At 35.4% G+C, this 23,839-nt stretch overlaps 1 long non-coding RNA gene across 3 annotated transcripts in view; it reads left to right on the top strand.

The window, feature by feature from the left end:
* The first annotated feature begins 250 nt into the window (after window positions 1-250).
* Window positions 251-23,839, top strand: part of LOC109271893 (uncharacterized) — a 42,420-nt gene continuing 18,831 nt past the window's right edge. For 2 of the 3 annotated variants that reach the window (XR_002082158.2, XR_002082156.2), the window contains exons 1-3: window positions 251-477; window positions 3,620-3,738; window positions 21,292-21,356. This is a non-coding gene — a long non-coding RNA (uncharacterized LOC109271893). The remainder of the gene's footprint in view (window positions 478-3,619; window positions 3,739-21,291; window positions 21,357-23,839) is intronic. The other variant, XR_002082157.2, reaches the window with a different exon arrangement.

Below are 23,839 nucleotides of genomic sequence, written 5' to 3'. Positions count from 1 at the left end.
TATTCTGCATTGATTTCAAGCTTCACCAGCTATTTTCATGTTGTATGTATGTCTGGATTTATGATAGGTGCCCAACCACTTATCGTTTGCAGGTTCCCAGAGAGCTGAGCAATGCAGTGAAACTGAAATCATTATGTCGTCTGAATTCATTACAGTTGGACTTGCCCCTCCATGAAACAGCACTGCACAGCCAATAGGAATTCATGGCCCCAGCCCTTTATTACATCATCATGGTTTATAGTCCGTAACAAATACAAATACAGAAAGGAACCACAACAATATGACCTGCCAGCCTACCTTCTGGGGCTCTGCCTGATGAACTTGCATTTTTACTGCATGGGGCAGAAGCAAAGGGAACACACTCTGTTGTTACCCCCTTGTAAGACCAGACCATGGGTTCCTAGTCTCATCTTTGACCACATCATCACCACCATCTATCATCACAACCAATCTCAATTGGGAAATGCAGTCATTTAGGTTAAGATCTCCCAGCAACAAGGTTTGGTGAGGTTTTGCTGATGCCAGTTTAAAAGTGGCTTCCCAATGCAGCGAAACACCCCAGTTACTTTTTATAAAGCATTACTACCTCCCTTACTGGAACTGACATGTGAACTGGGCCATAGAAATGGTCTGTATAAATTGACAGCTACTAAAGGAAGACTCTGTAGAGGACATTTTCATCCTGAATATTTAGGAATGGAATGTCTTTTTCTCACACTGTTCTTAATTGTTGGGAATTTGGTAATCAATGTTAATTTCCTTCATATCAAAAATTCACACTGAAGTCAAATTACACGTTAACTGGAAAGTGTTGGAACTTTTTCTTCTCTTTAGCATGCTCTCAGTTTTTGTAACCATACTCAAAGTGGGTAAAACTTGCAAGCGGTATGGAATGTTTCTTTTTATAATTCATACTTAGCTGTCCTTTAACAAACAAACTAAGAAACTAAATGAATAGTTTTTCAACAAAGGGAATTCCAAATTGCTTCTAGAACAGAAGCACAGTGCATGCTCTGCATATCTTATCATGTAGTTTTTTGTTTTTTGTTTTTTTGCTTAGGACAATTTTCCTTTTTCTTGTTTATAATAACTTAAAAGGACATAAAATGCAATACCTTAAGCATCAGATTAAAGTTCCATATAATATCATTGAAAACGCATTAAAAATTATGGTATTAGAAATATGGAATTGTCCTCCAAATATTTTCTCTTTGCCAATGAATTGAAATTGCCATCCAAAATTGACTACATATTCCAATGTCAAATGGTAATAACAAAACAAAGTCCAATATACCTTAGAAAATTTTAATCATGGAATCTTACAAAAATGTATACCCTAGGGTTTGTCTATTTTCATCTACTCTGGATAACTTTTTGTTTGTTTGTTTGTTTCCCTCTCAAGTTGCATTTAAGGTTCAAGGAACTGTTTGCAGGGAAAGGTCTCGTTTTTATTGGAGACTACTGACGAAGTTCCAGATTCACCCGATCTGAAGTCTGTCACATCTGATACCCAACAGTCATTTCAGAGATTCCATAAAATCTAAAAGACTCAATAAGAAAGGATAACTGGATAGCCTGCACACCATCATGTCTTACTTGGAAAAAGATAGGTTAGATGGGACAGAAAGAGTTAACACTGGATTTCCATATTTTCTTCATCTTCTTCAATTGATGAAGTTTTGGGGTGATGGTGGGTGGTCTGGAGCCAACGGCCAAGAAAGAACTCTTGAAGATGTCTTTGGTGCAAAAAAGTGATTTTATTAAAGTACGTGGGACAAGACCCATGGGCAGGAAGAGCTGCACTGGGGTCGTGAAGGGTAACTCATTATATACTCTCAGGTTAGGAGGGGGTCAGGGATAGAATAAGTCTCTAAGGAATTTTGTAAGCAAGATTTCAGAATCTTGAGGGGCTAGCTGTTGCTAGCAAAACAGCATTTATTACTGTTCAGTAAAACCTCAGTCATAAGACCCTCCCAATGTATATCAGGGGGCCATAAACTTGGAGTATGACTGCCAGCATATATCTTGGGGGGGGGGTGAGATAAAAAAAGTTTCCAAAAGAGTTTTTATATATTAAAGTAGACTTACAGGTTCCTGAGGGGTCAGGATAATGTTAAGCTAAGATTCTCTTTTGCCCCTAGCAAAGTGTCATCATCTAGGCAGCTGAGCTCCTAGAGGGAGGTCACTGTGCTCATATCAAGGACTTGTCAATGGGCTGCAGGTGGTAAGGGAATTTAGTTTTTCATTTGCCTTAGTTCCCCACATTACCATGGGGAGGACTTAAACCATTTTCCTTTGTTTTTGGGTAGCCAGGATGTCCGAGATATATTATACATATTCTACCTGGGGCGGGGGGGGGGGGGGGGGGGGGCGTGGGCATATCACCCTGTATTTTGCTCTCAGCTTGCCCCATCCACACTCCCTCATCACAATGATTATGTATTACCTTTCTTCAGTAAAATAATTCATAGCTTTAAAAATAGTTGATCTTGGCTTTAGGCTGACTCTGTGTTCCAATTTTAGAACTCTAAGGTACACCATAATACAAACAACTAAGTCTTCCTAATCCTCCTACAAGTATAGTATAATCACAGTGACCATCATTTTATTATATAATGAGAGGAGTCTCACGCAGAGTTGATTTTTTGATCCATCTAGTGTCCTGAGACTGGGAGGATTCATAAGGACTGGTAAAAGTATGGGAATGAAGTACCCTTCAGAAGAAATTAAAAGCCGAACTATCACAGGAGGGTCAGGCTTGTTAAAATAAGCAGCAGATAAGCAGCTCTCTCAAAATGTTTGCTTTCTCAAGACATTTCAACCAAATATGAAAGCAGCTCATACTACCTTTAGTCCAAATGTAGAGGACCAAGTGAACGAACATATCTCTAGTTTGCACATTTTCTGCCATCAAACTTCTAAATACCTCTCAGTGAAAATCTGAGTAGTAGAAACTTTACCTGAAAACTTTGCCCCTTCAAAAAAGTACATACTTTCTTATCATGGATTTCAAATACATGGTTTTTGAATGCCCTTTGAAGTAATCTTCAAATTCTTTATGCTACTCTAAATTAAGGATTCTCCATCACAATACACTTTTATATATTCACATAAATAAACCTATACTGCTTCTGAGCACTCCTCTTACTGTCACCATCATCCAAAATCACAGGCCAAGCCAAAAACTCATTAGTAATCCACATTATAAAACTAAAAATATATTATGGGGGTCAAAAGAAATCTGTAATTTAATTTGGAAAATTATTTCAGATGTCTGACCTGCTTGCTTATCCATGTATTTTCTGTTAGTTTTTGTTTGTTTTGTCTGTTTTTATTACTATTTTTGTGTGTGGAGTTTTTGTTTCAACTTACTGTTATTATCATTATCATTATTATTATGCTTTTACTGAGATCATGATGGACCATGGCTTTTGTACTAAAGGGATCTGAGAGATGAAGTCAAATGAATATGAGCTCTCAAAATGAAAACTGACTTATGCTATCAAGTCCAGAAAACATCCAAAAGCATTCATTCCCATCTTCCAACACAAATAAGGTTTCACCTATTCATGTGTGAATACAATCTAACTTAGATATTTCCTATTTCCTTCTTTTCCAGGAAATGTGCAGCTACTTGAAATTTTTTAGGTACACTTTAGTTTCCCACCTTAGAGAAAGATGGTGTGGCATGAGAGATATCACAACTACGCATGATTGAAAGCTTTCTCTTGTCTCAATGTGGGTATATTTATACTTGCTCATGACCTTTGAAAACAAAACTATGTACACTCTTTAAAATTATTTCAGAGCCTAAATAAAGTAGATCTAAAAAAGAATACTTTTTAAATGGTTAGGAAAATAACAGAATGATCTTATGTTTACAATTCTCCCTCAGCTCTTTTCAGATAGAATTTTAAAATAGATTTTTGTCTATGAAAGATAGTATTCATTTATATTGTACTAGCATGAGGTGATGCCACAAGGTATTGTCATCTATTTAAAATAGTTTTTAGTCTCTTGGGATGTTTATTTGAAATAGTTAAACTAAACTACGGTTTCTACTGGGGAAAAACTGAAACTCCAGAATTTTTTTTATTCAACATTCTACAAGGCAAAAGAAAACTTAAACATTTGGAGGGATAGACAGGGAGCATCTCCGCAGACACTGAGGCACTATTTGGTGCCTAAATTCTAATACCAACTACAAAACTAAAGCTACATTTGTGTTTAGATCTTTGGCAGAATATAATAAAGGACAGATGTAAAATATCATCTCTCACTTAATTCTCAATTTTCTCATTCTGGAAGTTAGAATTAGAGTAAAAACTACATGACGATTCAATTAGTAAAAACTATAGTAGACATTCAATTAAAAGGGAAGCTTGGAAAATAGCTAATATGTACCCCAAAGAGACATTATTAAGCCTCCCTAGACAAGAGTCTTGGAAGGTTTACTCACAATCCCACAATAGGAAAAAAAAAAACCCTGACAAAAACACATTCAGATTTTTAACTAAAACTTACTTCTTTTTTCTTTGTTTTTGCACAAAAACGTTCATAGCAGCTTTACTTGTAATAGCCAAAAATGCAAATGTCCATCAATTAGTGAATGGTAGAAGTATGGTATATCCATATAACAAAACATAATTATCAGCAAAAAGAAATAAATTGATACACACAAAAACCTGGGTGAACCTCCAAATTATGCTGAGCAGAAGAAATCAGGTAAGAGTACATGCTGTGTAAATTGTACCCACCTGTGTAAATTCAAGAAAACATAAGCTGATCTATGTTGATAGAATGTACATCATTGGTTTCCTGGGGATAGTCAAGAGGCAGGAAAAAGGAATGAAAAGTTGCACAAGAAAGCTTTTGAAATGATGGACATGTTTGCTGTTTTGGTTGTGGTAATGGTTTCATTAGTTAAACATATGTCAAAGCTTATTAAATCACACACCTTAAATATGGCATATAGTCTGTGTGTCAATTAAACCTCAATAAAGCAGTTAAAGAAAAAGAATTCACTGATAAGACAAACTTGGCTTCCTGCCTATCCAATATTTGTTTTCCCTTTCATTAGCTTAATGGAACCCCAATCTGGTGCGTGGTGGCAGTGTGAATGGATCATAATCTATGCCACTCATAACAATCCTATTGCCCTCCCTCTACCTGCCTCTTTTGCAGTTGTGAAAAGCCATATAACCCAAATCCAAAGAGACCTAGGCTGAAGTCTGCTGATGACGGTTCTCGGAGTGTTGACTCTCTCAATGAAATGGGATTAAGATGGTTTGATCCTTTCCCCTTCTGCCTTCTTCCTTCAAACTAACCTCTTTATTAACAATTATCAAATCCAAACTATGGCTGCAATGAGAAAACTGTATCTAAATGGTAATGAGAGCAATATTAATAAAAACAACAAAAATTAATTTAAAACTATACAAGGTGCTCTTCCACTTCTGACCATGAAAGAGGAGGTAGGTACAAACTTACTCTCATTATAAACAACTAGAAAACTGAAAGAAAAAAAAAAAAAAATATATATATATATATATATATATATATATATATATATATGTAACAACAGTTTTTAGAAACTTAATGCTTTATAATGACCCCAGGTTTCTACTTGGAGGCATTCTCCAGGCTATGGTGCAGGGAAAACAACAGAAGTCTTACTAAAATGAGGACAGGAATCAGCTTTTGGTAAGGCCAAGGACACTAGAATTTTCAAGGGAGAGTATAGAAAAGGAGGGAGATACATAGAAAGTGCTTCAGAAATCTGCACAGAGTCCCCTTGAGTATGTTAATAGATACTAATCTACACACACCTATTAGAAACTCTATGAAGCCAAGCAAAAAGCAACTTTTAGAAAAAGAACAATTATAGGATAGCTACAAAACAAATGATTCTCTGATTCTCAGAGGTCACATAAAGCAGGAAATCATTCAAATCTCAACAAACCAGGTTGGGGAGATTTCACTGACTATATGGGACATTCATTAAAGAACTCAAAAGGCTGACAACTTATTAGCAGGACTAAATTTGGCCTAGAATAAATCCTACTCTCTACCTACCAAAAATCCTTAAAAAAAAGACTCAGATCCAGTGCTTACAAATGTGAGATTCACAATGTTTCATTACTATAAGAAGTAACAGGAAAAACTGACTTATAATCAGGAAAGACATCAATTGATAAAAGCATAATCAGAAATGACAGAAATAATGGAAGTAGCCAAAAAGATGTTGGTGAGTATGCCCAAAGAATTAAAGAAAAACATCAACATAAAATGGAGAATAGGGGATTTGAAGACCCAAATTGGAGCTACTACAGATGGAGTATAAATAAATAACCGAGATTAAAATCTCACTAAATAGTGTCAAAAGCACAATAGATAATGCAGAGAAAAAAAATCAGTGAATCACAAAATAGCATTAGAAACTCTTCAAATGAAACTCAAACTGGAAAAAAAAAATCTCAACAAGAATAACAACAAACACAGAACCTCAGTAAACAATGAGACAATATCAAGTCCTCAAACATATGTATAATTGAAGTTGCCAAAGAAAAGGAAAATATGAGGACAGAAAAAATACTTGAAGGAGTGGTGACTAATTTTTTTTTTTTCAACTTTAATGACAAGATCAACTTATAGATCCAAGAAACATTTAAGGTCTAAGAAGAATGAACAAAAACAAAAATACACTGAGGCACACATAATCAAATTCCTCAAAACTACTGATAAGGAGAAACTCTTTAAAAGGCTAATAAAAAAGATACATTATATACAGAGAGGGAAAAAAATGGCAACAGATTTCTTATCAGAATATCAGTGATCCAGGAGTAGACAATGGAATGTAATCTTTAAACTGCTAAAGAAAAAATAATCAGGGGTGCCTGGGTGGCTCAGTGGATTAAATGTCTGACTCTTGATATTGGTTCAGGTCATGATCTCACAGTCATGAGATCGAGCCCCATGCTGCACTCCACACTGAGCATGGAGCCTGCTTGGGATTCTCTTCCTCTCTCTCCACATGTGTGGAGCTCATGTGTTAGCTCTCTCTCTCTCTCTCAAAATAAATAATAAACATTAAAGAAAGAAAAAAATAAGTAACTGTGAATATAATATTTGAAAAATGAAGATTAAATAAGGTACCCTGAGAGTTCTCTCAGTCTGTTAAGCATCTGACTCTTGGTTTCAGCTCAGGTCATGACCTCATAGTTTGTGGGTTTGAGTCCCACATCAAGCTCCTCAATGCCAGCACTGAGCCTGCTTGGTATTCTCTCTCCCTCTCTCTCTGTCCCTCCCCCACTCATTCTGTCTCCTTTAAAATAAATAAACTTTAAAAAACATTTTAAAAAATTTTATTCAGAGCATAACTAACTAATTAAATCAGAAATTATAATGTTTTGTGGAATACTTAACATATGTAGAAAAAATATGGTAACAACAGGCATAAAGGATATGGGAGGGAAATGATAGTAAACTATTATAAGGTTTCTACATTCCTTATAATGAAGTATCATATTTGAAGGTAGACTGTAACTAACTAAACATGCAACTTTTAAATCTTAGCAACTACTAAAAGTATAAAACATAGAGGTATAAGGTAATAACCCAACAGTGAAAATAAAAGAGATTCATAAAAATAGTTAAACAAAAACAAAAGGCAGAAAAAGATAAAAAGAAAACAGAAGAATAAAAATATAAGTAGAACAAATAGAAAAATAGAAAAAAAATAAGTTTGCATATTTAAACCTAGCCACACCAATCATACTTCCACTAAATGTAAAAGGAAAAAACATTGTAATTAAAAGGAAGAGATTATCAGACATACAAAGAAGCTGAATATATACACAGGATTGTTATGTCTTTCTTATCATTATGAAATGTCTCTATCTCTGATAACATTTCTTATTCTAAAGCCCACATTGATATTAATGTAGCCATGCTAGCTCTCTTATGGTGAGTGTTTGCATGGTAAATCTCTTTGCATCTATATCTATATCTATATCTGCCTATGTCTATACTTAAAGTCAGGTTCTAATATTATTATTGATGAGTGGGTCTTGCTTCTTTGTATGTCTGATAATCTCTTCCTTTTAATTACAATGTTTTTCAATAATAATATTAGAACCTGACTTTAAGTATAGACATAGGCAGATATAGATATAGATATAGATGCAAAGAGATTTACCATGCAAACACTCACCATAAGAGAGCTAGCATGGCTACATTAATATCAATGTGGGCTTTAGAATAAGAAATGTTATCAGAGATAGAGACATTTCATAATGATAAGAAAGACATAACAATCCTGTGTATATATTCAGACACAAAGCTTCAAATACCTGTAAGAAAGCCTGACACGACCTAAGGAAGAAATAAATAAATCCACAATTGCAATTGAACATTTCAACATTCTGACTCATAATTAGTAAGACAAACAGAAAATCAATAGAAACATATACATGATTTTAAAACATTATCAACCAACTTACCTAACATTCACAGAACACTATACCAGCAGCTGGTAAGTACAGATTCTTTTCAAGTACACATGGAATATTCCCAAAGATAGAATATATGCTGGGTTATAAAGTAGTCTCAATTATTAAAGGAGTAAAACACAGATTATGTTCTCTTGTCATGATAGAATTAATTTAGAAATGAATAATGGAAAGTTATCTTTAAAATCCCCAAGCGTTTGAAAATTAAATACCACAGGTGAATATTGTACTGGAAATCCTAATTAATGCAACAAAATAAGAAAAACAAATACTATACATACATTAAAATGGAAGAGACAAAATTGCCATTATTTATAAATATTATGGTTGCATACACAGATAATTCTGGATAAATTAATCAACAGACTAATATGTAGTGTCAAGATTCCTGCATATAAGGTCCATATACAAAATTCAAAAGCATTCCTATACATAGTCATGATAAATGAGAATATTTAATAGAAATAAAGGATTTCATTTAAAAAAATGAGTAATTTTTAAATCAATTTCTTAAAAAAATATCTTGAGGAATGTGACAAACTAATGCTAAAATGTATATATGTAAGAAAAAGACCAAGAATTGCTAAGACAATTCTAAAGAAGAATGAAGTATGGGTAGTTGTTCATTGTAAACAAATTTATTACACTTCCATAATAATTAAGAATATAATATTGATGCAATGATAGACCAATAGACAAACTGAAAAGGAAAAAAAAGCCCAGAAACAGACCCATGTACATACAAAACTTAATATATATCTGTGGTGACATTACAAATAAGTAAAAAAAGGAGAGTCTGTTAAATAAATGATATAGGGAAAATTGGTCAATTATGCAAAAAAAAAAAAAATAGAAATTGGATCCCTGTCTCACATTGTACACAAAAGTTCAAGCTGAAATTAGTGATATCCTAATTTGTATTTGACTTTGCAAAACATTACATTTTTAAAAGAAGATAAGACTGAGTAGAATTTCTTAAACATGACACAAAGTACAATGAGCCATAAAGGAAAATATTAACATTTTTCTTCAAATGTTTAGAAAAAAATCTTCAGATAAAGTAAAAAAAAATAGTCATAGTCAAAGTTGGAACAATTTGAGAAACAAAATAAATAGAGTATCATTGGATTATAATCTAAAGTATAAAATAAATATCTATAACTCCATACTGCTATAAATAAATGATTGAATAAATGGGACAGAATAGACAAATCTCTTATGCAAAAGAATTCCAAATAATTTATGTAACATTTCATCTCCAAGGGGGTGGAATAGAGCTTCCCACTACTTAAGTGTGGACTGCCTATAGTGACTTTCTTCCAAAGAGTAAAATATGGAAAAGGGAAAAAATGAATTACTTTACAATGCAGAAACCTGACAAACAAACAACCTCAGGTGACTGATGTTAATATCAACAGTAAATAAGTCATGTTGATAGTATGTACCCTTCATCTGATGTGATTAGAATGTCACTTTTCATCTGTGATTTTCCTCCCTAAAACCCTCAACCTCAGAATAACCATGAGAAAAATATCATACAAATTCCAACTGAGGAATACTTGATCAGTATTCCTCAAATTATTAAGGTCATCAAAAACAAGGGAAAATTGAGAAACTGTCATAGCCAAGAGAAGCCTTAAGAGATATGATGACTAAATTAATGTGATATCCTGGATGGAATCCTGGAATGGGGTGGGGGTAGGGGAGGACATTAGGTAAGGAAATTTGAATAAAGTATGGATTTTACTTAATAATACTATATGATATTGGTTCATTAATTATGATAAGTGTACCACACTAATGTCAGGTATTAATTAATAATAGGGGAAACTGGGTGTGGGGTATACAGGAATTTTCTGTACTACCTTTGCAACTTTTTTGTAAATCTAAAACTGTTTTAATTTAAAGGTTTTCTTGAAAAAAGAAGAGAGCCATAGTTTGGGAGAAAGTTTTTGCAATATGTGCAAAATATGCAGATTAACATTGAGGACATATAAAACACTCAATAAATCAATAAGTAAAAAGCATGTAATCTAAAAGAAAAATTGGCAAAGAATATGAACTGTCAATTCACAGAATAGGGAATCTTAATGGCCATATACTTATTACAGAGAAACTCAATGTCATAATCATGATGGAAATACATATTTAAATTTCAATGTGATAAAATTTCAGATACACCATGTGATTTAAAATTTTAAAATTTGACATTGTAGAAGGGGAGGTGGAACAATGGTGATTCTCATGCTCTAATTATAGAGTGAAAATTAGATCAAACATGCTGGAAATCTGCTTAAAAACATTTAATAGAGTTGGGGCGCCTGGGTGGCTCAGTCGGTTAAGCGGCCGACTTCAGCTCAGGTCATGATCTCGCAGTCCGTGAGTTCGAGCCCCTTGTCGGGCTCTGTGCTGACAGCTCAGAGCCTGGAGCCTGTTTCAGATTCTGTGTCTCCCTCTCTCTGACCCTCCCCTGTTCATGCTCTGTCTCTCCCTGTCTCAAAAATAAATAAAACGTTAAAAAAAAAAAAAAATTAAAAAAAAAAAAAAACCATTTAATAGAGTTGAGGATGCACCCTACCTTTCAATCTAAGTATTCACCTCAAAGTATATATAGTTGGAGCAGTTTTCTTCCTAATGGTGTATTAACACAGCTGGGGGTATACAATGATGTTCATACAATGATATGCAGGCATGGGTAGATCCAGGTAGATCTCTCTGAGAGACAGAGAGATCTCATCTTTGAATTGAGATCCAATCCAATGGTGGATTGCCCCAGGTCTAAAAAAATCTCTCGGTGCCGAAGAGATATTTCAAGAATGCACAGCTCAAAAGGGAAAGTCCAAGGACTGCAAACAGTAAGAATGGTTAAAAAATACTGAAGGGAGTAGGGCCTTATTTAATCCAAGTGACAAAAACAGGCAAGGCCCATGTCTTTATCTTTTTATCCTTCTTTCTTTCCATCTATCTTAGAATTCAAAAGTGAATTGGTTGTCATAGAGATGAGTATAAAGCACTCATATTTGAATTGAAAAATAAAGTCATATATTTCTGACAGAAAGTAAGTCTGATAAGTGTTTGTTTTGACAATGAAGACTGGTTTGCCCTTTTAGTTAAATGATAAACATTTCCCATAAATCAGATTAGCCAAATCTGCTCCAAGGTTTTGACCAAAATATATTTAAAGCATAAATGCAACATAGAATATGCTGAAACATGTATCCTTTGTAATTCTTACCTTGAACTCAAAAACAAACAAAAAAAAAGCATTAACTTAAAAATGTACAGAGGGATAGTTTTCAAATAAATGAAATGTCTATCAAAATGAAAACAGAGTAATGAACTCTGGTATATTCATACAATGTAATAATATACATCATCAGTTAAAATGAATGGATTTACGTGTACCTTCAGGTACATCAAAAATGTGAAGTTGAAGAAATAAAACAAGCTACAGAATACACTCTGTGAATATCCTGTCAATTAGTATTTATTGAAAAGTTATTATATTGCAGGCATCATTTTAGGTGCTTGGGATATAGTGTCAACAAAACAAAAACCTCTGCTCTTACAAGACTCAATATTCCCTTGGAGGAGGAAACACCCAATCGACAAACAAAATGTCAACAAATACATGTGATTCTAAAACTATCTAGTCAGATAATGACAAGGATGGGAAAGCAAGACAGGGAGTGCTAGCTAGACAGAGTAGGTGAGGGACCAGGGGAGTTACAATCATAAATAGACTGGTCAAAGGCAGCTTCACTGAGAAAGAAACACATGGAATACTTGAGCAAGTGAGCCATGTGTTCATCTGGGGAAAACAAGTTACAGGCAAAAAGAACAGGAAGTGGGAAGGCCGAATATGGAGGTTTAAGAAACAAGGAGGCCATGTGGCTCAGGCAGAGTGAGTAAGGAAGAGAGTAATCAAGAGGGTCATAGAGTAAGAGCTCCTAGATTGTGAATAAAAGAGGAAGGAGTCTTTGGAGGATTAGGAAATTATCTAATTCTACTTATAAAAGCACCATAAAGCTTCTAAGTTAAAACAACAACAACAACAACAACAACAACAACAACAGGACTGCCTGAAGGGTGCAGTGGGTTAATTGTCCAGCTCTTGGTTTCAGCCCAGGTCATGATCTCACATTCCTGAGATGGAGCCATCCCTGAAATTGAGCATGTGCTGACAATACAGAGCTTTCTGGGGATTCTCTCTCCCTTTGTCTCTGCCCCTCCCCTGCTCACTTGTGCTCTCTCTCTCTCTCTCTCTCTTTCTCTCTCTCTCTCTCTCTCTCTCTCTCTCTCAAAAATAAATAACAAAAACCCCCAAAACTATAGAGGTAGGAAGCAAAAGCAGAAGGATGACCATTTATTTACAAGACTGTTTAAATATTACAAATGAAATATGATTATAGTTTGGACTATTGTGGTGGCAGAGTAAGTGGTCCAATGCAGTCAGATAGGGGTTATACTTATTAATACAATTGGAAGGAAAAATCAAATTGCCTTAATAGAATAATATGCATAGCATGATACCATTTTTAATACATTTGAAACTATAAAAACCAAGATTCTACATTCCCTTTTTATATACACAAATATAATTAACACATAAAAACATGAATGTGAAAGATGAAGATCAAATTTATAATTGTAATAATCACTGAGGAGACAAATAGGGGACTTCTACTATATGTATATTATACTTTAAACAGAAGATGTATTATTGCTTCAGCTCTCAAGAAACATTCAATCCAGCCATAAAAAGATCAGCATACATTAGAAAGTCAAGATCAATACAAGATAGAAATGTGCTGAATTATAGGTATTGATTAAAATACCAATGAATCCAAAGAAAGCAGCACTATGGCTTGAATATGTCTAGGGTGTAATGTTGCACAAAATCTTTCTTATGGCCAAAACTTATTTGCATTCATTGATTTATACTAAGCTAGAGAAACAAACCTGGGGTGATAGTGAGGTAGTACAAGTACCGTGTCAACCATATCAACATTGAAGTTCATAATCACACCACAATGACAATGTGTGCACGTGTGTGCTCAGGGATAGGGGCAACAGATGTCAAATTTTAAAAGGAATGGAGAAAAGCCAACATAGTCTCATACAAACTCTTCCAGGAAACAGAAAAACAAAATACTTAGCAGATCATTTCATGAAACAAGATTACACTGATAATAAAATCTCACAATAATGTTAGCAAGAAAGAAAAATGCATGCCAATCTCTCTAGTAACATACTTACAAAAGATTCTTAAGCAAATTATTAACTAATTGAATCCAGCAATATATAGAAAGGATCATTCATCCCAACCAGGGATGGGAGTGTGGATTTAACATTTAAAAAACCATAAACAGAACTCACCTTTTTAAGAGGATAAAAAGATAGAGTATGTGAACATCTCAATACATATAGAAAAAGCATTTGATAGAAGTGAATAGCTATTTATTGTTTAAAAAGTTACAAATTAGAAATAGAATAGTCCCCTCTTAATCTAATAGTTTCCACAAAAAAATACAGAAAATTGAAATGATGAATTATTAAAAACTTTTCCCCTGAAAACAGTCATAAAATGAGATGCTGAATATCACCATATTTCTTCAATATCACACTGGGGGGTCCTAACCAATGAAATAAGGCAAGAAAATAAAATTAAAGGTATCAGATTTAGAAAAAAATAAAATTTCATTGTTCTGGGAGGACATGACTGTGTATAAAAAAGATCCAAAAGAATCTACAAACCATAAGAAGTGAATTTGGCAGGTCACTGTACACAGGCTAAAATGCAAAATTTATATAACTACACACTAACAACAAACTATCAGAAGATAAAAATTTTTTAAAGTATAATTTCTAAAAGCATAAAAGCCAGAAATTATGAATCAATCTAATAACTGGTGTGCCAGACCTCTACAGACAAAACTATAAAATTCTATTGAAAAAGAGTAAAGAAGACCTAAATAAATGAAAGATAAATCATATTTGTGAGTTGAAGAGCTAAATGTTTTAAAGACAACAATCCTTTACTTGATCAATAGATTCATTGCAAATCCAACTAAAATTCCAACATGTTGTTTTGTGGAAGGTGACAAGATAATTCTAATATTTATATGGATATACAAAGGTCTAAAATTGCCACGGTATCTTGAAGAAAAGGAACAAAGGTGGAGAACTTACACTATCAGATGTTAAACCTATGATGTATTGGCACTAAAAAAAGAAAAAAACAGACATAAAGAATAAAATAACAAATCCAGAAAAATATCTACATTTAACTATAATAAAAGTGAAAATCAATGATGCTGCAGTACAGAGGGGTCAGGAATTTATTTTTTTAATAAATGGTCCTGGGCCAATTGGAGATCCATTTGACAAAAAAGAAATCTTTCACCCCCTTCCTCATACCACATACACACACACACACACACACACACACACACACACACACACACACAAAATCCAGAATGATTAGAATCTAGATTGAAAGATAAAAGTAAAATTTAAATGAATGAATGAACAAATGTATAATACCTTTTAGAAGAAAACGCAGAATATCTTAATGAGTTGGGGTGAGAATAATTTTCTTAGAAAGGATAAAAAAGAAGAAAAATGGGTGAAATGGACATTAGGATTGAAAACTTCAAATTGTCAAAAGGCAACATTAAGGACAATAAAAAACAAAAATAGTAGTAATAGTTATTTCAATGTCATGAATTCCTATTCACAATATATAAAGATTTCCCAACAAATCAATAAAATAAAGGTAGACAACCGATTTTTAAAATTGGGAAATACTTGGGGCACCTGGGTGGCTCAGTCGGTTAAGTGTCCGACTTCGGCTCAGGTCATGATCTCATGGTTCGTGGGTTTGAGCCCCGCGTTGGGCTCTGTGCTGACAGCTCAGAGTCTGAAGCCTGCTTCTGATTCTGTCTCCCTCTCTCTCTGCCCCTCCCCTGCTCACACTCTGTCTCTCTCTGTCTCTCAAAAATAAATAAATGTAAAAAAAATTTTTTTAATTGGGAAAAACTGAACAGATAGGTCTCAAAATGAAATGACAAACAAAATGTGCTCAACTTGGATTATCAGGAAAATGCAAAATTAAAACCACAATTAACAAGTATACAACACCAGAATGGCTAAAATAAAAAAGGCTGTCAGAACCAAGTTATTAGCAGAATTTGGATCAACTAAAACTCTCACACAATGCTGGTATAAATTGAGGAGTGGTAAAATCTTTTGGAAAACTGTTTAGCAGTATCATTTAAAACAGAATGCATGTACTTAATGACCTAGCAATTTGTGTAATTTTCATAGAAGTACCATTCATAATAGCCATAAACTGAAAAAATCCCAAAAAACTGTCAAGAGTAGAATGGATGAATTATTACATATTCATAAAATGGAATTCTATACTCCAGTGACAACAAACGAACTGTAGCCAAATGTAGCATTATGCAAATCTCACCAACATAATGTTGACCTAAAAAACTACACATAGAAGTATATACTGTATAATTCCACTTACATAAGGTTCAAAACTAGACCTCTTTAAACAAAAGTTCAAATCTACCTGTGGCATTAGAAAGGAGAAAATGGTTACTCTCAGGAAAAAAGACAAGTGACTAAAACAGGTCTCAAGGAAACAGGTCCTGATTATGTTCCGTTTCTGAATCTGAATGCTTGTTATTTCAGTGAAATTTTGTGAAAATTTACAAACTATACATTTGTGATCTCTGCACTTTTCTACAGGCATGTAACACTTCTGTATAATTACCAAAACAAAACAAAACAAACACATGTACTTGAGGAAACTGGGGAGTGGGGAGTGGGAGGGGAAAATGCTTAAAGATGAACTAGGCTCTATATTTAAGTTAAAATTTTAATAAATAAAAAGTAAAAATTGTAAGCAAATTTTTAAAAATTAGTAATGGAACCCCAAGCATAAAATTCACTAAGAAGAAAGACGTCTGGTAAGAAAAGCCACAGCAGATATAAGTCCTGATAGTAGGCAGTTAACAATGCCTAGTATGAAGCAGCATGTGCTAAAGTTAACTCCCTAGGTTGTGATATAACCCTTGTGTTAGTCTGGTAAGATTGTCACAACAACATGCCACAGATTAAGTGGCTTAAACAGCAGAAATTTATTTTCTCACCATTCTGGAGGCTAGAAGTTCAAAATCAAGGTGTTACCACCTTTAGTTTTTTCTGAAGCCTCTCTTCTTGGTTTGCAGTTGGCCACCTTCTCCTTGGACGTGGTCTCTCTTCGGTGTGTGCCTACCCCTGGTGTGTGCATGCATATGTGTGTGTGTGTGTGTGTCGTTAGTTTTTTAAAAAATAGATCCAGGGATGTCTGGGAGGCACAGTCAGTTAAGCACCCAATTCTTGATTTCAATTCAGGCCATGATCTTGCAGTTCATCAAGCCCCACCTCAGGGCTTAATAGTGGGGAGCCTACTTGGGATTCTCTCTCCCTCTCTCTAACCTTTCCCCATAAATAAATTTAAAAAAATAAAAATAGATTTTATTTTTTAGAGCAGAAAAACTGCAGAAAGTACAGAAATTTTCCATACATCTCCTCCTCACACATAGATAGCCTCCCCCATTATCAACATCCCAGCAAAAGTAGTACATTTGTTACAACTGATGAACATATATTGACATCTCATTATCATCCAGAGTTCATAATTTACATTAGGGCTCACTCTTTAGGTTGCACATTCTATGGGTTTGGAAAAATTTATAAAGCCATGTATCCATCATTATGATATAATACACAGTATTTTCACTGCCTACAAATTTGTGCCCCACCCATTCATATTTCCCTTACCCCTAATCTCCAGCAGCCACTGATCTTCTTGTCACCATAGTTTGGCCTTTTATAGAATTAATTGGAATTAGACAGTATGTAGCCTTTTCAAAATGACTTCTTTCACTTATTAGTAACATGAATTTTAAGGTTCCTCCATGGCTTTTCATGGCTTGAGAGATCATTTCTACTTAGTGATGAATAATATCCCATTATCTAGATGTACCACAGTTTCTTCATCCATTCACCTACTAAAGGGCATCCTGGTTTTGGTAATTATCAATAGGACATCCTCAAGTTTTGGTAATTATCAATAATCCAACTATAAACATTCATGCATAGGGTTTTTTGTGGATGTAAGTTTTCAGCTCCTTTAGGTAAATATCAAAAAGCATGATTGCTAGATCATATGGTAAGAGTATGTTTAAGGGCTGACCTTTAGCATTTAGAAATGAGTTAATGAGGGGCTGAGACTACTTCCAGAAATTACAATGTAAAAACAAGGAAGATTTGACCAGATTAGTTCATGTCAGCCTAGAAATTGCCCCACAAGCCACAATACATTTTGCACTTCCCACTGCCTTTTTCCATGTCCATATCTCTTCCTTTACTTCTATTTCTTCTTCTTTCCTATCTATCTGCCAAGCACTTTCTTCTTTTTATGTCTGTTGATAGGTATTCCCATTACCATGGTTATATTTCTTCCCTCACTGTTTTTCTTCCTTCCCTTTCTATCTCTCTTCTGCTCTTTTCTGTCTTCCTTTTTTCCCACAATCTATGCCTTTCCTCACTTAAATCGGTCACTATGTAGAAATCAGTGGATTTTTAAACTATGCCATATTTAATTAAAGTTTATGTTACTTCTTGATTTTAAAAGTAAAAGTATTAATCTATATGATTTTTTTTAAGTTGACTTATTTTAAGAGAGATAACACAAGCAAGGGAGAGGCAGAGAGAAAGAGAGACTGAATCCCAAGCAGGCTCCACACCATCAGCGCAGAGCCTAATGTGGGGTTCGAACTCACAAACTGTGGGATCATGACCTGAGCTAAGATCAAGAACCACCTGCTTAACCAACGGCTACCCAGGTGCCCCTTAATCTATATGATTTTAAGGGAAACTATAAATTAGTTGTATCCCAAGAACCAGAGGAAAGGCCTCCTCAATGTCAAGGTCAACTCCAATTTTCAGGAAACCCCTGTGACCTCTAGATTAAATCAACACCTTCACCTGGCCTAGGAGGTACTAAGAAACTTAATAAAATTCAGCTATTATTTTTTCTTTTCACTTAATGACTTTTTTCTGCTAATGTATAAATCTATGAAGTCAGGGATTATAGTGTTCTCTACACCTTATAAGCTAGCATCTAGCTGTGTATCTGGAGCATACAAGGTGGTTAAACATGTTAAATGAATAAATAATGAATAAAAAATTTCAACCCATCTCCATTTCCATGATTTCAAAAATAGCCCAACTTTCTCAATCTTTTTAATTCATCTAAAAGTTTTCTACTCATTCCACAGGTCTCTGAAAATGTGAAGACCAAAAGTGAACTGTGGGGAATGTGATAATGAATCCAGAATGGATTCATTTCTCATAGGCAGTGGATTCTGAAATAAATTCTATAAATTTTAAACGTTTCTTGTTGTGATCTCATCTTTAGACTATGATGTGCTACACATTTTTCTATTTTCCCCTTACCCCTTAATGCTCCAGAAATATCTTCTCTAACATTGACTTACTCTCTACCTATTAGACTTTCTACCTATTAACCACAATGGGCCTTTTTTCCTTACGGTTTCTTATTCCCATCCTGCGATGTCTATTTCTTTTTTTTTTCCCCCCTGAAAGGGTGAAAACACCAATAAATGAAGATAAATTGTTGGCTTTGTTCCAAAACAAGCTTGTTGTTTTAGGACCCCAAACTGTCTCAAACATCATTAAGAAGCAGCAGGCCACCCAAGGTTGTGCATCAATTAGCAATTAGGTCACACGTTGGGTGGCTGGAGGCACTCAGCCTTTGGCCTTGTTCCTTGCAACACACCCAAGCAGGGGCACCGGTATCCAAACAATGCCCACCCTGCTGTATCTTGTTCCTTAATTGGGATAACTTAGAGATGCTAATGTGCACAGGCAGACCCTGTCGCTCCAATTAGGCCTCATTAGTGGCTCTGCCAGTGGTGACCACTGCAAAGTGATATTTGCTCTTGGGAAGGCTTTGTGAGGTGCTCTGGGTTCCTGCAGAGAAGCAGTAAGGACATGTTTTACACTCTTTCCAGCAACAAACTCCTTCCCTCGGTTCTCTACAACCACTGTCAGTGTGGCAAGCATTACTTTTCGTGGTTCAGTTACAATATCATGACTACTGTTGTCTGGGGTGGCAAGTAGAAATTCTGACAGACACCCACTTGGAGAGGACTGGTTTATATGTCCTCCTTTTCCCCTAGCTCCCACTGACTTTGCATGAAATACAGAAAATGTGTTCAGAGACAGTCTTCTGAAACCCAAAGACAACACCGCTCTGAATCCTGAAGTATCCCATAAACGGTTGCCTAAAAAGCAAAAACTAGAAGGCAACCATTTTGAAAAATGCCTAGGGAATGAAGAATGCAATTTTTTTAAAATTTTTTATGTCTGGGATATTTCAAAAGGACAAATTTTGAGAAGGATGCTGTTCTCTCCACAATGGGAATGAGAATGACATCACTCTCCACAATGGGAAACTGGATGTTGGCGCACTAACAGAGGACTCTAGATATTTTAGTCTCTGCAAATTTAGTTTAAAAGGAGACACAATGTGATCCTTCATGAGGGTCACTGGCACAAATCCACCCGGGTTATACCATTGTTAGAGTTTACCCCATAATCCTGGCAGACAAGAGCTCCTTAAAGGCAAGGATGGCAAGACAAGAATTCCCTACAATGGGATGGGGCAGGACTGAGTAGGCATGTGATTAGAGCGTCCTGCTGCTATCCTCTCAGTTCACTCAAATGCCACTGTAGTTCTTGTTTCAGTATTTACATCTTTTTTCTTAAGAATAGGAGAGAGTGAAATACATACACTCAAATGTGTAAGACTGGAGACAGATTGATCAATAATACAGGACCTTAAAAAATGGCAGATCTGACAGTGTCGCTTGCAATTAGTTGTTTAAAAAAATCCTTTTTTTTTTTTTTTTTTTTTTGACCATTCACATTCTAGGAGCTGCCTAAACTCCTGGCACTGTAGTATGTATCAAGACATTCACTACCTAAAGAGCTGTTAGGAGAATCATGAGAGTAGAGCTTTGCTAGTGGCCATTTCCATCATGTGATTTTTTTCCCCCTAGTTACTTGCATCCTTCTTCCTGCCCCTTGACTTGTATGAGCAGTTGCTGCAGAGATGGCAGGATGTCAATGCCCCCAAAATTGAACCTGTGATTTGTTTTTCTTTGATTTATGTTCTTGTAGTCAATAAACTTTATAAAGGAAAGTATCAGACTGAACAATCAATCAAAGATAAACAGATTCCTGTCCTTTAAAAGCATTTCAGCCCAGTAGGTGAGTGCCTCATTCATCTTTTGCAGGCACGCTTTTGGCCTTTCCACTGAGACACAACGGACTGCTCACTACAGGCAGCTTTCTACCAAAGGGTTGCGGCAGTTGAGCTGAGATTTATCAATTTCATGGCACCAGTGGTCCTGATATAGTATCATTTTCAGGATCTAAATGGTTAAGCATGCTGTTTGCATGCTGAGACCCGGCCTTTCCATCTACCTGAAAAGAGAGAGAAATGAGTAGTTTTAAACACTCTAGGTTTACACTTTATAGTTCTATAAAAATTTTTATGTACTTTTTTTTTTATTCTAAAAAGCTGAATTCCTTCTTTGAAAAGAGAATTCCCTCTTCGTTCTATTAGTGGTTTCTGAATCTTCCCTCGAATCAGGCAAATGTCATCCTGCATTTTTTTGCTTCTCCGCAGCACAGATGGTGTGCATATGCAGATTGGTGATTTTCTAATCAATACAGTGGCACTTGGGAATATCTGTAAGTATTGTAATAATGCATTAGTCAGGAGTGATGTTGTAACACACTGAGATCATACACATAAATCTAAGACACCATGTCTAGACACTCCAGGGAAGATGGCATGGCATGGGTTAGAGCAGGCATTAAGGGAGGGCAATATTTCAAATATGATGGGAAAATAATGCAATTTGCAGACTTTAATAAAACCACTGGGGAATTAATTTCAGTAGGGGTACATTCTCTCCCCAAACATTCGCATTCTTATGTTTGCTTCATGGACACTTGTAATGAGATACTTTTCACCTGTTATCTCAGGCATAAACACAGAATGGGATCTGTGAATTGAGCTGGATTTTTAATGTGCTGAATATGAAAATAATCCCTTTATAGGTAGTGCTTTAGCTGTACAAAAGTGCATTATGCAAACAACACATAGAGAGAATAAACCTTAGAGATTCACAGTTAGAAGAGCTTAGAAATTAATTTCCTACACATACCTTGAGCATGCTCAGAGTCCACTCAATCATAAAACTTGACCAACTGAACCTGCAAAGTTTTAATAGGGATGGGTTTGATGATGAAAAGTGAAAACAATATTAAATGTATGCCTGTTTTAACACTACCCAAAAGTGCCAGGCTGGTTATATATACTCTCTGCTGCTTTCAATGCCATTTGCCCTTGAGTCCTTTATTTTAAGCAGCCACACTCAGTTTAAATTCTGCAGGCTGATGGCGGACCTGATGTCAGGTATTCACCTTGACAGAAATGCTACGATAAAAATGTTAAATCAAATGTATCCAGAAATGAAGACTGTAAGTATTTCCTTTTTTTAACGTTTATTTATTTTCAAGAGAGAGAGAGAGCATGAGTGGGGAGGGGCAGAGAGAGAGGGAGACACAGAATCCCAAGCAGGCTCCAGGCTGTCAGCGCAGAGCCCGACTAGTGGCTCGAACTCACAAACTGAGAGGTCATGACCTGAGCTGAAGTCGGACACTTAACCAACTGAGCCACCTAGCACCCCTAGACTGTAAGTATTTTCAAACCAAACACAAGTACAGGATGCACAGACTACCCCCACCCACTTGCCTATAAGTTTCAAGCAGTAACACAATAGGCCCCTGGTCCCACAGACTGCTTGGTCTGTCCGCTGGTTGTCATTTTGGTCCACTGCTGCCTAAGTGAAGACCCCTCAAGTCTCAGGCCAGCTCTGTGCTTCTAACACTCTGGAGGCTTTTCAATTAAAATGCGAGAGAAGTGAAGGCTAGATGGAATCAACCCAATTATCTCCGTAGCCATAGAAATGCACATGATAAATGAACTCCAACCTTTTCCTTTCTGATGACAACTTGGGCACTGAATGGAGGTGTGATTTTTTTTCTTTCCTGTGTGTGTGTGTGTGTGTGTGTGTGTGTGTGTGTGTGTGTGTGTAAGAATGTAGTTTTCTATACTAGAGAGTGAAACACCACTTCCTTGTCAAAATATCTCAAGGCATAATGCCTCCAAATACCTGTAGAGTTTGGTTCTATGAAGGCTTAGGCTTAGAAAAAAAGTTTATTTTTTTTCCCCTCAGACTTCTGTCCAGAGGGAAAGTACATCATTGTAGCATCTCATTTACAGAAGTCTCTTCTTGCAGCTTTAGTGATTCATTTCCTTATTATGTTAATTTTTAAAGTTGTGTTACTAAATATTGTCCCCTGTATCTTTCTTTCAAATATTGCTCTTAAAGAGGTAATAAGAATACAAACAGGACGTATTAAACCTGTTTCATTTCCTAGGCACTTGACCTACTTCCCTCTTTGGTAGAAGGCACTTTTATATACATTACTAATAATGGACACACATTTTGTGAGAAAGGTTAGAAAGCTCAGCAAGAGCAGAGGTCAGGCTAAGGTTTTCCATATTCCTCGGGTCTTCTGCCATTCAGACACACCCAGTGGTCACTCAATATTGCTCAGTGCAGCTTCAAGAGCACCTTAGTAAGTAGCATCCACTCAAAACATAAGACATAGTTGCTCTCCCCTTCACATTGAGGAAAACTAGAAAATTCCATCCTAATATTTCTTCTGTAGCTCTTACTGTATCCCACTATTTTCTTTTTAACTTCATCAACCTTTCTGTCAAATGCAGGGTACAGGAATCTGCCTGTTGTGCTTTCTTTGTCCATCCGTCTACAGTTCAAAATACTACTGGAGTTTATCCCATTTGAATTCTGAGTTGTACAATCATCAAAACTTAAACTGTCATGTTCCTTTTGCTATTTTTTCCCCATCTTATTCTTAGGGCCTAATTCCCTAGTTTCTTTCACTTTTAAACATTTTATGATAGCTATCACCAAACTATATGTTTAAGAATATGTTGCTGCAAACACTAACAATTTCACTCACTTTTTATAATCCACTTCACTATGATCTGATTACCCAATGGCAGTTTCTTCCGGTTCTAGAGAAATTTGTGATGGTGGTATGATCACAGAGATAATGTGTGTTCATTTTTATTTAAT

The sequence above is a fragment of the Panthera pardus genome, unplaced genomic scaffold (assembly GCF_024362965.1).
Source record: "Panthera pardus isolate Hobbes unplaced genomic scaffold, ASM2436296v1 HiC_scaffold_11, whole genome shotgun sequence".
Lineage (NCBI taxonomy): Eukaryota > Metazoa > Chordata > Mammalia > Carnivora > Felidae > Panthera > Panthera pardus.
This window is presented reverse-complemented; position numbering and strand designations above follow the sequence as displayed.